We start from the raw sequence: 15,924 nt of genomic DNA, 5'->3' as shown, positions 1-15,924 counted from the left end.
AAAAAGGTTGCTAGTTTGAATCCCCGAGCTGACAAGGTCAAATTCTGTTGTTCTGCCTCTGAACAAGGCAGTTAACCCACTGTTCCTAGGCCGTCATTGTAAATAGGAATTTGTTCTGAACTGACCTAGTTAAATAAAAGGTTAAATAAATTAAAACATTTAAAAAATACAACCCAACATTGCAGAGTTATGTGCATCCTTTCAAGCACATCCTTCTCATTAACCTGTGGTGAATGACTCACAATTTTTGATGAACAAATAAGGTTTTATATGTAAGATGGCTAAATAAAGAGCAAAATTATTGATTATTATTATTATTATTATTATTTGTGCACTGGTCCTATAAGAGCATTTTGTCACTTCCCACGAGCCGGGTTGTGACAAAAACCTCACTCATTCTTATGTATAAATGTATCACATAGTGTGTGGCAGGCTTATAATGATGGCAAAAAACATTTGAGAGTACGCCGCCCCTGGTGCTCGAGGGGGTATGCAGCTGGAGGTTAAATGTTTGAAGGGGTACGGGACTATAAAAAGTTTGGGATCCACTGGCCTAAAACATCAGTGCCCGACCTTACTAATGCTCGTGGCTGAATGGAAGTCCCCGCAGCAATGTTCCAACATTTAGTGGAAAGCCTTCCCAGAAGAGTGGAGGCTGTTATAGCAGCAAAGGGGAGACCAACTCCATATGAATGCCCATGATTTTGGAATGAGATATTCGACGAGCAGGTGTCCACATACACTACATGACCAAAAGTATAATCCTTTCGTGATGTCATTTGTTAAATCTAAATCTAAGTCAGTGTAGATGAAAGGGAGGAGACAGGTTAAAGAAGGATTTTTAAACTGAGAAATTGAGACATGGATTGTGTATGTGTGCTATTCAGAGGGTGAATGGGCAAGACAAAATATTTAAGTGCCTTTGAACGGGGTATGGTAGTAAGTGCCAGACGCACCAGCATGAGTGTCAAGAACTGCAACACTGCTGGGTTTTTCACGCTCAACAGTTTCCTGTGTGTATCAAGAATGGTCCTCTACCCAAAGGACATCCAGCCAACTTGACAACTGTGGGAAGCATTGTCAATAGGGGCCAGCATCCCTGTGGAAGGCAGGGTTCATGCCCCGATGAATTGAGGCTGTTCTGAAGGAAAAAGGGTGTGCAACTCAATATTAGGATGGTGTTCCTAATGTTTTGTACACAGGTTTACAAGTAGATAACTTTGTTAGAAAGAATACTATATTTCCCTTGACAGAGTGATGCACAATGTAAAAAATTGCTCAACTTATGCACAATGTAAAAATGTTTTTTTTAAACTTACCCCACAAGTGGAATATAACTTTGTCCACCCAAATATAGAATATAACTTTATTGTCCACCCAAATATAGACAATAGCCTTTGGATTTACCACGCAAGTACCATAAAATAAATCTCATCACACATCATCCATTGTGACAGTATGATCAACAGTGGGGCCTTTCATAAAAGAGGAAGCAACACCATTAGAGAAAGAGACCCTCTATGAAACAGCCTGGCCTTTGAGAGATCCCCTTTTAGACACACACACACACACACACACACACACACACGCAAAGAAAAACTCCATGATACACATCCATAGTGCACATACAAAGCCCCGCCCCATGCAAGCACATATACTCACTGACATTCACCTTTCGACCTATACACAGGCATGCATACACACAAATACACACATACGCACTAGGGCCAGGATCATACCAGTATCACGATGCTCGTTAGTATTGTGGCAAGGAAACAAAGCGTATTTAACTTCTTTCGAAAAACAGCCCTAACATTTGAAACAAACGTCACTGTTGTCATCCAGTCTCACATTCAGTTATTTTCCAAGCCATAGCACATCATATTTTACATTGAGTGGGTTTTAAAGGACCAAAGAGTTTGGCCTGCTTCGTGTTTACATTTTTCCCATGAAAAAAATATTGCGATACTGGTATCATCCCGGCACTATTATAAACACATAAAACAAGAGCAAAATCAGAGTAATACCTGCTTAAACCCAAAAGATGAAGAAACACATAGTTAACCAGATCCGGATGAGTAAATAGGTCTAAGTGAGGAAGGGCCTCAAAACACTTCAACATGGGGAGATATCCTGACACAGCACTTCCTAAAGCAAATGGACCATAGAGGGGATGGAATGGTGGGTCGGAGAATAATCTAGCCTGAATCCTCAGACACAGAATGTCAATGCGGCAGCCAGGTCACCCGTGATACAAGTCAGTATTCGACGTCCATCCATGTCTGAGGACATCAGATGATGACGTGGAAACCGGGCCACTAGGGGCAACAGTGTTACCTTCAAGTAGGTTTCGGTTTTGCAAAGGAATTGGGGATGGGGATAATCCAAAAGGTTGCATGTTCGAATCCAGTGATGAAGTTTTTTTTTTCTGTGTTTTTTAAGCCTATCCCAAACCTTAACCATTTAGAATTAATGCCTATACTTGAAATCAAATCACATTTTATTGGTCACATACACATGGTTAGCAGATGTTAATGCGAGTGTTGCGAAATGCTTGTGCATCTAGTTCCGATAGATTTCTTTTTAGATATTGCTAGACTAACAATTCCACAAAAACGACCTAATACACAAAAATCTAAAGGGATGGAATAAGAATATGCCCATATAAATATATGGATGAGCGATGACCGAGCGGCATAGGCACGATGCAGTAGATAGTATAAAAGTAGTTACGCACCGTTATGAGATTTTTGGCTGATACAAATATCCCATATTTTTCTTGCCAAAAAAACTAAAAAAACAATACCGATAACCGATATTTCAAATTATTGATGCCTTTTAAGCATTCTAGTACAGTTAAATAGTTAACACACACACGGACGCAGCGGTCTAAGGCACTGCATCTCAGTGCAAGAGGCGTCATTACAGACCCTGGTTCGAATCCAGGCTGTATCACATCCAGCCATGAGTGGGAGTCCCATAGGGCAGCGCACAATTGGCCCAGTGTGGTCCGGGTTTGGCCAAGGTAGGCCGTCATTGTAAGAATTTGTTCTTAACTGACTTGCCTAGTTAAAAGGTCACACACACACCAAAAAGTTACTTTGTTGGCATTTACGTATTACTAGTAAATCAATCAAAACCTATTTCTTTCACTTATTTGCTGTGCTGTTTCGTTGTTCAGTCGTTTCATTCTCAACCAGGATTTCTCATACTATGGAATGCTGTTCGGGTCTATTTGACGTGTCAAATAATGACCAATCAAGACCTGAATATGACTGCACGTCACATAATAATTTAACACATTGATACATTTTTTACTTAGTTATTACACAATCACTCGTATTTCATATGTCACAACAATTCATCGATACATATGCTATGATGCTGGTAAAGTTGTCTCGCGCACCTACTGTTCTGGTCATAAAATAAAAGCTAGCTAGCTCATGGATGCAAACAATGTTCTTCCCCAAAAACATAGCAAAATTACATCTGTTTCAGTAGCTATATAGTTAGCTAGCTAACTATATAGCTAGGTGCCATCATCTAAAATAACACTAATTTATAAGACCGTTCTTATATGATTAATGGTGGTTGGACCCATCTATGTGAAGCTAGCCACAATAAGGATTAGCCACAATAGTGGACTTTGTTGTTATCCTTCAAAATAAAAGTATGTAATTGACAGTGATGCAAATGAATACAAATAGTAGAAAAATGCCATAATTGAACAGATCAAGCTAAACGAGGTTGGAATGTTATATCCAAAAAATATATATATTTTTAAATAAACAATAGACAATTTGTTCATTTGACAAAAATCTGTTGAAATAACACTGGATGTATTATACTTTAGAATTGCATTGGGTGCATACTTATTTCACTGTACAGCCTTACCTATGGGTTGTAGATCAATGACATGGGGTATCAGTCTCCTCAGTGACACCCAGAGAACATTAGTGTCGTAGCTCTTATTGCGGAAGTCTGAAACAACTGAATTGAGCCACATTTATTGTCAACCTATAGGTATTGAACACTATTCCTGAGGAAAAACAATACTGCGTGGATGTTTTAATTCTGAGGAAGAGGTTGGGAAAAAATATCTTGGGTATTGAGTAGACCGATACCCCATTTCATTGATCCACAATCTTTAGGTAAAGCTGTACAGTGCAATATGAATGTCAATACACACAATGGGCAGACTGGGGAGGGGATTTCAGTCACAGTCACAGTCCTGCGACAAGAGCTACAACGCTAATAATTGCATAGACTCTTCACAGTTGTGTTCTGTGGGTGTCACCGAGTAGACTGATACCCCATTTCATTGCTTCTCATTCCAACTTTGTTTAACATGATCTAGTCTAAATATGGCATGACAACACCAATTGTAACCTTCTGCATCACTTTCAAAGGAGGTACATTTATTTTGAAGGCAAACCACAAATTCCACTATTGTGCCTAATCCTTGTGGCTAGCTTCACAACACACAACCTGGTCCGGTAGAGCCTCACTAGCCAGATGAAGCTAGCTGGCTGCTTACAACATTAGCTTTTGGCAACAGGGTTAGGTAGCTGGCTAGCTATTTATTTTCATGAACTGAAGTTCAATTTAAATAGGAGTACAACAAGTGGCTACCTAGCTAATACTTACTCACAAGGATTCCTAAATCATTGCTAAGAATAATGAAAATGACTGCAGTCTCTACTGGTCATTGTTTTCATGCTGGTTGTATTGGAGCTAGCTAGGTACCAAACTAAAGCTAGCTACCCCAGAGGTTGTGGTCGAACAAATAATGCTTATTATCAACGTGGTATTGTAAACACATCGTTTGTGGCCGGTTTTTGCTTGTTTGTGGACTTTTTTGTACAGCTTTGACAGTGATACTGATAGTGGTGGCGCTTGGCTTGCACGTGCAAATTCAGAACACACAACATTCTATAATAGAACTGTGTTATTTAACGGGTCAAATTAAAAGCTTATTTAATGCGTCAAACTGTAATTTGACGTATATATTTTTTTGACACATGCAAAAGACCCAAAGGGCGATCCATAGTATGTTGTGAAGCTAATAGCAGTGACGCCATTACTGTGTAACGGTACGGCAACTTGTGTACCGGTGCTCGACCAGTCGGTGAAAGCAAACATCCCCCACGACAAAGAACAGTTGATTGTGAAGGGCAAAGAATTCCATTATCTTGGTGTTAACCTGTTGGGGCTAGGGGGCAGCATTTGCACGTCTGGATAAAAAAAATGTACCCGATTTAATCTGGTTACTAATCCTACCCAGTAACTAGAATATGCATATACTTATTATATATGGATAGAAAACACTCTAAAGTTTCTAAAACTGTTTGAATGGTGTCTGTGAGTATAACAGAACTCATTTGGCAGGCAAAACCCTGAGACATTTTCTGACAGGAAGTGGATACCTGATGTGTTGTATTGACTTTAAACCTATCCCATTGAAAAACACAGGGGCTGAGGAATATTTTGGCACTTCCTATTGCTTCCACTAGATGTCACCAGCCTTTACAAAGTGTTTTGAGTCTTCTGGGGGGAGATCTGACCGAACAAGAGCCATGGAACGATGATGTCCCATTAGACACCTGGCGCGCGAGTTCATGTTGGGTACCCTCGTTCCAATACGTTATAAAAGAGTATGCATTCGTCCACCTTGAATATTATTCATGTTCTGGTTAAAAAAGGCCCTAATGATTTATGCTATACAACGTTTGACATGTTTGAACGAACGGAAATATATTTTTTCCCCTCGTTCATGACGAGAAGTCCGGCTGGCTTACATCATGTGCTAACGAGACGGAGATTTTTGGACATAAATGATGAGCTTTTTTGAACAAAACTACATTCGTTATGGACCTGTGATACCTGGAAGTGACATCTGATGAAGAGAATCAAAGGTAATGGATTATTTACATAGTATTTTCGATTTTAGATCTCCCCAACATGACGTCTAGTCTGTATCGCAACGCGTATTTTTCTGGGCGCAGTGCTCAGATTATTGCAAAGTGTGATTTCCCAGTAAGGTTATTTTTAAATCTGGCAAGTTGATTGCGTTCAAGAGATGTAAATCTATAATTCTTTAAATGACAATATAATATTTTACCAATGTTTTCTAATTTTAATTATTTAATTTGTGACGCTGACTTGACTGCCGGTTATTGGAGGGAAACGATTTCCTCAACATCAATGCCATAGTAAAACGCTGTTTTTGGATATAAATATGAACTTGATAGAACTAAAAATGCATGCATTGTCTAACATAATGTCCTAGGAGTGTCATCTGATGGAGATTGTAAAAGGTTAGTGCATCATTTTAGCTGGTTTTATGGTTTTGGTGACCCTGTCTTTGACTTGACAAAACATTACACACAACTCTTGTAAATGTACTGTCCTAACATACTCTAAATTTATGCTTTCGCCGTAAAACCTTTTTGAAATCGTAAAACGTGGTTAGATTAAGGAGATGTTTATCTTTCAAATGGTGTAAAATAGTTGTATTTTTGAAAAATTTGAATTTTGACATTTATTTGGATTCAAATTTGCCGCTCTTGAAATGCACCTGCTGTTGATGGAGTGCACCACGGGTGGCACGCTAGCGTCCCACCTAGCCCCAAGAGGTTAAAGGATTTCACCTTTGAGTTGTTTCACTAAAATTTTCTTACTCTTTCAAATAACTGCTCGACTTGTTGACTGCTTGATCCACACAGCACACATTGTGGGCTAGGTTAGGAATGCTGTGTTGCATGTGTAGCGCATAATTCTACGTGGTGACGTCACATCATGTACCTACGTTATAGAAGTATGCACGTCAGCTATGACGTCGGTTTTGCACTTCGGCGTTAAACTAGACATCGGGCCGATGCCAATGTTGGCATTCTTAACTAATGTCGTCCGATTCCGATATGTTCACCGATATATCGTGCATCCCCCCCCAAAAATACAGTATATACACATGAGTTAAGATATGTAAACATTAAAGTGGAATTATTAAAGTAACTAGTGATCCATTTATTAAAGTCGCCAATGATTTTGAGTCTGTATATAGGCAGCAGCCTCTCTGTGTTAGCGATTATTGTTTAGCAGTCTGATGGCCTTGAGATAAACAGCTTCTATCAGTCCCTCGGTCCCAGCTTTGATGCACCTGTACTGACCTCGCCTTCTGGATGGTAGCAGGGTGAACAGGCAGTGGCTCGGGTGGTTGTTCTCCTTGATGATCTTTTTGGCCATCCTGTGACATCGGGTGCTGTAGTTGTCCTGGAGGGCAGGTAGTTTGCCCCCGGTGATGCGTTGTGCAGACCACATCACATATGGAGCCATATGTTTGTGGGCGGTGCAGTTGCCATACAAGGCGGTGATACAGACCGACGGGATGCTTTCAATTGTGCATCTGTAAAAGTTTTAGGGTTTTAGGTGACAAGCCAAATTTCTTCAGCCTCCTGAGGTTGAAGAGCCGCTGTTGCACCTTCTTCACCACACTGGCTGTGTGGGTGGACCATTTCAGTTTGCCCGTGATGTGTATGCCGAGGAACTTGAAGCTTTCCACCTACTCCACTGCTGTCCCGTCGATGTGGATAGGGGGGTGCTCCCTCTGCTGTTTCCTGAAGTCCACGATCATCTCTTTTGTTTTGTTGATGTTGAGTGAGAGGTTGTTTTCCTGACATCACACTCCAAGTGCCCTCACCTCCTCCCTGTAGGCTGTCTCGTTGTTGTTGGTAATCAAACCCACTACTGTTGTGTCGTCTGCAAACTTGATGATTGAGTTGGAGGCATGCATGGCCACACAGTCATGGGTGAACAGGGAGTACAGGAGGGGACTGAGCACACACCCTTGTCTTGAGGCTTAGCAAAGTGGAGATGATGTTTCCTACCTTCACCACATGGGGGCGGCCTGTCAGAAAGTCCAGGACCCAATTGCATAGGGTAGGGTTGAGATCCAGGGCCTCAAGCTTAATGATGAGCTTGGACGGTACTATGGTGTTGAATGCTGAGCTGTAGTCAATGAACAGCATTTTTATTTTTCAACCACCCCCACTCTTCGAAGGACAAATAGCTTATTTTAATTTATTTTTTACAGATTATTTTGCTACATATACACTACCGTTCAAAAGTTTGGGGTCACATAGAAATGTACTTGTTTTTGAAAGAAAAGCTAATTTTGTGTCCATTAAAATAACATCTAATTGATCAGAAATACAGTGTAGACATTGTTAATGTTGTAAATGACTATTGTAGCTGGAAACGGCCGACTTTTAATGGAATATCTACATAGCGTACTGAGGCCCATTATCAGCAACCATCACTCCTGTGTTCCAATGGCACGTTGTGTTAGCTAATCCAAGTTTATTATTTTAAAAAGCCTAATTGATCATTAGAAAACCCTTTTGCAATTATGTTAGCACAGCTGAAAAATGTTGTTCTGATTAAAGAAGCAATAAAACTGGCCTTTTTTAGACTAGTTGAGTATCTGGAGCATCAACATTTGTGGGTTCGATTACAGGCTCAAGATGGCCAGAAACAAATAAACTTTCTTCTGAAACTCAGTCTATTCTTGTTCTGAGAAATGAAGGCTATTCCATGCGAGAAATCCCCAAGACACTGAAGATCTCGTACAACGCTGTGTACTACTCCCTTCACAGAACAGCGCAAACTGGCTCTAACCAGAATAGAAAGAGGAGAGGGAGGCCCCTGTGGACAACTGAGCAAGAGGACAAGTACATTAGTGTGTCTAGTTTGAGAAACAGACACCACACAAGTCCTCAACTGGCAGCTTCATTAAATAGTACCCGCAAAACACCAGTCTCAACGTCTATCAGTGAAGAGGTGACTCCGGGATGCTGGCCTAGGGATGCCGGCTAGGGATGCTGTCTGGGTCGGCAGCCTTGCGAGGGATAACAAGTTTAAATATCATACTCAATTCGGCCACGGAGAGGGGGGGGGGTGCAGTCCTTGGTAGCGGGCCACGTTGGCGGCACTGTATTATCCTCCAAGTGGGCAAAGAAGGTGTTTAGTTTGTCTGTAAGCAAGACGTCGGTGTGCGTGACGTGGCTGGTTTTCTTTTTGTAGTCCGTTATTGTCTGTAGTCCCTGCCACATATGTCTCGTGTCTGAGCCATTGAATTGCAACTCCACTTTGTCCCTATACCGACATTTCGCTTGTTTGATTGCCTTGCAGAGGGAATAGCTAAACTGTTTATATTCCGACATATTCCCAGACCTATTTCCATGGTTAAATGCAGTGGTTCGAGCTTTCAGTTTTGTGCGAATGCCGCCATCTATCCACGGTTTCTGGTTAGGGTAGCGCAGGGTGATATGGCCAAAATATATCATATGGTATTTTTCAAATTGACAATATGATGGTATTTTATGTTTTGGATTAATAAAAGTTCTACATTTGCTTTATGAGTAGCACTAATTTGAGATTTCCATTCCACATTTCCACACTGCCACGATATGGGCAAAAATACTAGGCCTTATTTTTAACCAAATGTTGCAATTGCGATTTAGATCAAAACACTTGGGTGAACTTTTGGAATCATTGAAATAGAATGTTTATTCTAATTATATAGTTACAATATAAATAATAGTGGGCACTTTGAATACAGTGTTTGACATAACAAAAGAAAATGCCATGGATGAGTTATTGTGGTCCCGTGTGGCTCAGTTGGTAGAGCATGGTGTTTGCAACGCCAGGGTTGTGGGTTCGATTCCCACGGGGGACCAGTACGGAAAACAAAGAAATGTATGCATTCACTACTGTAAGTCGCTCTGGATAAGAGCGTCTGCTCAATGACTAAAATGTAATTGTGACAGGGTTGGAAACAAAGTGATACTCAGGGTTTCCTAGGGGACTCTATAATCTTTGGCTACATTAAAACTTTATTCATGTAGCAAACATATTCATGCTTCGCCTATTCCTCTTTGATTTAGAAGATACTGCTGCACGAACAACATGCTGATTTAGGCCTCCACCAGCACTGGTATTAGGCTGTATTAGCTAGCTACGTTTCCTCTGACTCAGTACTTTTATTAGCTCTTTAGCTAGCCAGCTAACTAGCGATTAGCATTAGTGGCTAACACGATTTAGCTTAACTTGCTAAGAAAATACAAACTAGCTGTTTGCAGATGTAAGAAACACAAACTAATATTGTAATTATAGAACACTTGTGGATTTATATTAAGATCAAAGTGGAAACAGCATCGTTGTCATCAACATTGTTGCATGTGCTGCATTGACCATGCAGACTGAATGAAAGTGTCTCGTGGTCAAGCAACAACAACATGCACTCCGTGAGTGACAGGTGGGACTAGGTCTGTGTGGAAAGCGGCATGGAGAGAGAGAGAGAGAGAGGGATGACTCAAGTAGCAGAGTAAACTATACAAATGGACGTTACACACGGCATATCACATTTAACAAACCAAACATTAAAATACCGGTATAGAAGGTAAAGTAAAAACCCAAACTGGTCCGTGCATCAATACCGGTATATAGTAAAATACGGTATTCCGCCCAGCCCTAGGTTAGGGTAGGTTTTAATAGTCACAGTGGGTACATCTCCAATGCACTTCCTTATAAACACACTCACAGAATCAGCGTGTAAATCGATGTTATTCTCTGAGGCTGCCCGGAACATTTCCCAGTCTGCGTGATCAAAACAATCTTTAAGCGTGGATTCTGATTGTTCAGACCAGTGTTGAATAGTTCTTGTCACGGGCACATCCTGTTCGAGTTTCTGCCTATAGGACGGTAGTAGCAAAAAATTGAGTCGTGGTCGGATTTGCCGAAGGGAGGGCGAGTGAGGGCCTTGTATGGTTAGCGGAAGTTAATAGTAGAAGTGATCCAGTGTATTGTCCGCACAAGTGCTACAATCAATATGCTGGTAGAATTTAGGTAGCCTTGATCGCAAATTTGCTTTGTAAAAATCCCCAGCTACAATAAATGCAGCCTCAGGATATATGGATTCTAGTTTGCATAGAATCCAGTGAAATTCCTTGAGGGCCGTTGTGTTATCGGCTTGAGAGAGGATACGCACGGCTGTGACAATCACAGACGAGAATTCTCTTGGGAGATATGGTCAGCATTTGATTGTAAGGAATTCTAAGTCAGGTGAACAAAAGGACTCGAGTTCCTGTATGTTGTTACGATTACACCATGAGTTGTTAATCATGAACCATACACACACACACACACACACACACCACCCCCCCCCCCCCCCCCCCCCCCCCTCTCCCAGAGAGATGTTTATTAGAATTCCGGTGGCTGTACCACCACCGACAACAGATCCCGAGAGAGCCATGTTTCCGTGAAACAGAGAATGTTAATCTCTGATGTCTCTGGAAAGCAACCCTTGCCCTAATTTTGTCTACCTTGTCTAGAGACTGGACATTGGCAAGTAATATACTCGGAAGCGGTGGGTGGTGTGCATGCCTTCGAAGTCTGACCAGGAGGCTGCTCCATCTACCTCTTCTGTGGCGACATTGTTTCGAGTCGGCCTCTGGGATTAGATCCAATGTCCTGGGTGGTGGTGCGAACAAAGGATCCGCTTCGGAAAAGTCGTATTCCTGGTGTTAATGTTGGTAAGTTGACATCACTCTGATATCCAATAGTTCTTCCCGGGTGTATGTAATAAATCTTAAGCGTTTCTGGACTAACAAATTAAATACTGCATAGTTTCCTAAGGACTAGAAGGGAGGCGATCATCTCTGTAGGCTCCATCTAGCCGAGAGAACCACTTCGAAATTTTACGTTTGAGAAACATGGATGAACGTCTAATTCTGAAGTGAGAGTGTGAGAGCTTAATGCAATGCATACCCTTACTTTCCTACAGGCATCATGTGATAGACTGCTCCTCTCCTAGGAGCCCGGCACTGAACTCAAAACCTCTTTGACAGGTACTGTGAGAGTAGGTCAAGGGTAAGATTAACTAGGCAGCACTTTGGCCAGGGTGGATAGTGTGTGTGCGTGTGTGCGTGCGTTAATTGGATCAAGTCCTAGAGGTAACGAATGGGAACAGGAGCTCTCGCACTGCATCATATCACACACAGATATGGGGGAACACAGTCAAAGGCTTTATTCACCATCACACCAGTGGTCACGATTTAATAGAAGGACATTCAGTAGTTTGAATGTACGTTCTGACACTACTCCAACCTATAACCCACACTTCTCTCGCGCTCCCTCTTCCCCTTCATTCTCTCCCTAACTATTTATTAAACTGATCTGCAGCCTTGGCTACCTGTATTACGTTTCAGCCCAAGTGTGTTGTTAATATAGGACAACTGACTTCAATGACAACACCCAGATCTCCCAGCCCAAACCCACCCCTTCTCTAACCCTCCTCGCGTGGCTCCCTAAGGTGCTGTAACAGAACTCAGGATCTAGGACGCCCAGTGCTAAGAAAGAATGAAAGAAAGAAAAGAAAGAAAGAGTGCAAGAGAGAGCGAGCGCTGGAGAGCTAGCGTAACAGAGAGGGCGGGCGGGCGAGTGAGCGAGCGAAAGGGCGGGCGGGCGAGTGAGCGAGCAAAAGGGCGGGCGAGCGAGAGAAAGGGTGGGCGGGCGAGCAAGAGAAAGGGTGGGCGGGCGAGCAAGAGAAAGGGTGGGCGGGCGAGCAAGAGAAAGGGTGGGCGGGCGAGCAAGAGAAAGGGTGGGCGGGCGAGCGAGCGAGAGAAAGGGCGGACAGGCGGGCGGGCGAGAGGACGAGCGAGTTAACGAGCGAGAGGACGGGCGAGAGAGAGGATGGGCGAGCGAGAGAGAGGACGAGCGTGTGTGTGAGTGAGGTGTGTGTGAGTGAGGTGTGTGTGAGTGTGGTGTGTGGTGTGTGTGAGTGAGGTGTGTGAGAGTGTGGTGTGTGAGAGTGAGGCGTGTGTGGTGTGTGTGAGTGTGGTGCGCGCGCAAGTGTGAGTGAGGTGTGCGCGCGCAAGTGTGAGTGAGGTGTGCGCGCGCAAGTGTGAGTGAGGTGTGCGCGCGCAAGTGTGAGTGAGGTGTGCGCGCGCAAGTGTGAGTGAGGTGTGCGCGCGCAAGTGTGAGTGAGGTGTGCGCGCGCAAGTGTGAGTGAGGTGTGCGCGCGCAAGTGTGAGTGAGGTGTGCGCGCGCAAGTGTGAGTGAGGTGTGCGCGCGCAAGTGTGAGTGAGGTGTGCGCGCGCAAGTGTGAGTGAGGTGTGCGCGCGCAAGTGTGAGTGAGGTGTGCGCGCGCAAGTGTGAGTGAGGTGCGCGCGCGCAAGTATGAGTGAGGTGCGCGCGCGAGTGTGAGTGAGGTGCGCGCGCGAGTGTGAGTGAGGTGCGCGCGCGAGTGTGAGTGAGGTGTGCGCGCGAGTGTGAGTGAGGTGTGTATGTGAGCGTGTGTGAGTGAGTGAGTGTGTGTGACAGTGTGAGAGGGGTGTCCACCTGTCAACATCTCTAGATAGTAGGTGAAATTCGTTCACAGACTCAGAAATGCGGCAACAAAGACCTATCACTACAATCTGCAACAATCTGAACGGGAGAGGAAATGCATAGGATTAATGAGGGATATATAGGGATGCAGAAAGGAGTGTGTGTGTTAGTATGGGGGTATGGGTTTGCAGTAACAGCTGCAATTAAGTGCTGATTAGGACATGAGAGCTCATTTGTCACCACCCTACTGGGATCCACTTAGAATTTACCACAATAAGAGAGAGAAAAGGGGAGAGAGAGATATCGAGATCCACCTCATTGTCTCTTATAGATGAGCATAATATAATGCAGTACCATACCATAATCATTGTCTGCATTGGCGGGCTGAGGCTTGGCCTAGTTCAGCCCCAGATAAGAGGTGGCCTAGAAAACTGAGTAGGTGTGAGTGAGTATGTATGGCACTATATGTGGCCTGGATACAGGAGGAGAAGAGAGATGACCGGGGGACGAAGGGAAGGAGAGAAGGGGGGGGACAGAGGGAAGGAGAGAAGGGGGGGGCAGAGGGAAGGGGGGGCAGAGAGAAGGAGAGAAGGGGGGCAGCGAGAAGGAGAGAAGGGGGGGCAGAGAGAAGGAGAGAAGGTGAGGACAGAGGGAAGGAGAGAAGGTGAGGACAGAGGGAAGGAGAGAAGGAGGGAACAGAGGAAAGAAGGGAAGGGGGAGGTGTTTGGAGTATATTTAGCTGTGTTCCCTATCACACTTATAACCAGGATGTGATTTAGGACCTGGCTCCTAACAGGGCTTCAATCACCGATTATAAATAGGCCTCTTACATGCTGACCAGACCGCTCGTCCGTGTGTGCCATCGCGTGCATGTTGATTTTGTCCACCCACACCAGATGCGATCAGGACACGCAGGTTGAAATATCAAAACGAACTCTGAACCAACTATATTAATTTGGGGACAGGTCAAAAAGCAAACATTTATGGCAATTTAGCTAGTTAGCTTGCTGTTGCTAGCTAAATTTGTCCTGGGATATAAACATTGGGTTGTTATTTAACCTGAAATGCATAAGGTCCTTTACTCCGACAATTAATCCACAGATAAATAGGTAAACCAAGTTAATTTCTAGTAATCTCTCCTCCTTCAGGCTTCTTCTTCTTCGGACTTTATATGGCTGTTGGCAACCAACTTTAAGGTGCATTACCACCACCAACTGAACTGGAGTGTGGACCTCAGTTCATCTTTCAATCACCCACGTGGGTATACAGTATGCTCCTAAAAACCAATGAGGAGATGGGAGAGGCGAGACTTGCAGCGCGTCACAAATAGAACCAAGTTCTATTTTAGCGCCTGGCTACGCAGATGGTCGTTGACGCGGGCAAGCAGTTTGATTGCAATGATTTAATAAATTGTACATTTATTTTGCAGCGCACGCGACGCTAGCGGTGTGGTCAGCATGTTACACTACAACACTGGGCCTATACATACACCGTCACAACTCAGAATTTGAGTGTCGCACAAAAAACACAAATACAAATCACACAGCCACACAAAATATTTCTGGGGCTTTCTGAAATTTAGTTGACCCGTGTCTGTGAAACCAGCCCTAGGTGTCATCCTCCTGAGGGGATAGAAATCCAACACCTCCGACTACCTCTCAGTGTGTTCACCTTTGCATCCAGAGAGGGAGAGAAAGAGGCGGACAGGAAGGAGAGACCTGCAGGGCATCGTAAAAACTGGAGACATTTGCGCATGAGCAAGGTTCAAGCTTCTACCTTAACCTTTGAGACTAGTTTAGAATACTGCAGCTAGAGAACACTGCCATGGAACTTCCAAAACACATTTATTCATGTCACACAGGAACTACACACACACACACACTCCAAACATGCAGACGTAAGAGGCTATTTATACGCCACTTCCTTTTATTTACCCAGTTCATTGTTCAGGCCACATCTGCTGAGGGCCGAGGACACAATGGATAGGCCACACACACACACACACGTCTCCATCATTCCTGTCTTACGTTCTCCCTTGCTCCCTCCCTCTCTCTACCACACACACATCTGTTGGGTTCCTGCTGCACAAAGAGCCAAAAAGCCAGCATTCACAGATATCCCCAGCTATTGTTCTCAGCTACACTGACAAACTCCAGAAGCTGATGCCACCTGTTACATACTGACACTGACCATTCACTCCCTTTCCCCTTCTCTCCCTCCATCCATCTCGGTCTCTCTCTGACACACACACCCACACACACACACACACCCACACACACACACACACACACACACACACACACACACACACACACACACACACACACACACACACACACACACACACACACACACACACACACAGCTAAGCAGTGGCTAGTATTAGTACAGTAGGATACCTAGCTAAGCAGTGGCTAGTATTAGTACAGTAGGATACCTAGCTAAGCAGTGGCTAGTATTAGTACAGTAGGATACCTAGCTAAGCAGTGGCTAGTATTAGTACAGTAGGATACCTAGCTAAGCAGTGGCTAGTATTAG

General features: G+C 43.7%; 1 protein-coding gene and 1 non-coding gene across 2 annotated transcripts in view; one reads left to right on the top strand and one right to left on the bottom strand.

The window, feature by feature from the left end:
• Window positions 1–15,924, bottom strand: part of LOC106607972 (pleckstrin homology domain-containing family G member 1) — a 130,563-nt gene that overhangs the window by 82,743 nt on the left and 31,896 nt on the right. The gene's annotated exons all lie outside the window — the stretch shown is intronic.
• On the top strand, window positions 9,662–9,737 carry trnaa-ugc (transfer RNA alanine (anticodon UGC)). Its single transcript has one exon. It is a non-coding gene; the product is annotated as a tRNA-Ala (tRNA).

This window comes from Salmo salar, chromosome 06 (genome assembly GCF_965601325.2).
Source record: "Salmo salar chromosome 06, fSalSal1, whole genome shotgun sequence".
In the NCBI taxonomy this organism is placed as follows: Eukaryota; Metazoa; Chordata; class Actinopteri; order Salmoniformes; family Salmonidae; genus Salmo; species Salmo salar.
The sequence above is the reverse complement of the archived record's forward strand: the minus strand, read 5'-3'. Positions and strand labels throughout refer to the sequence as shown.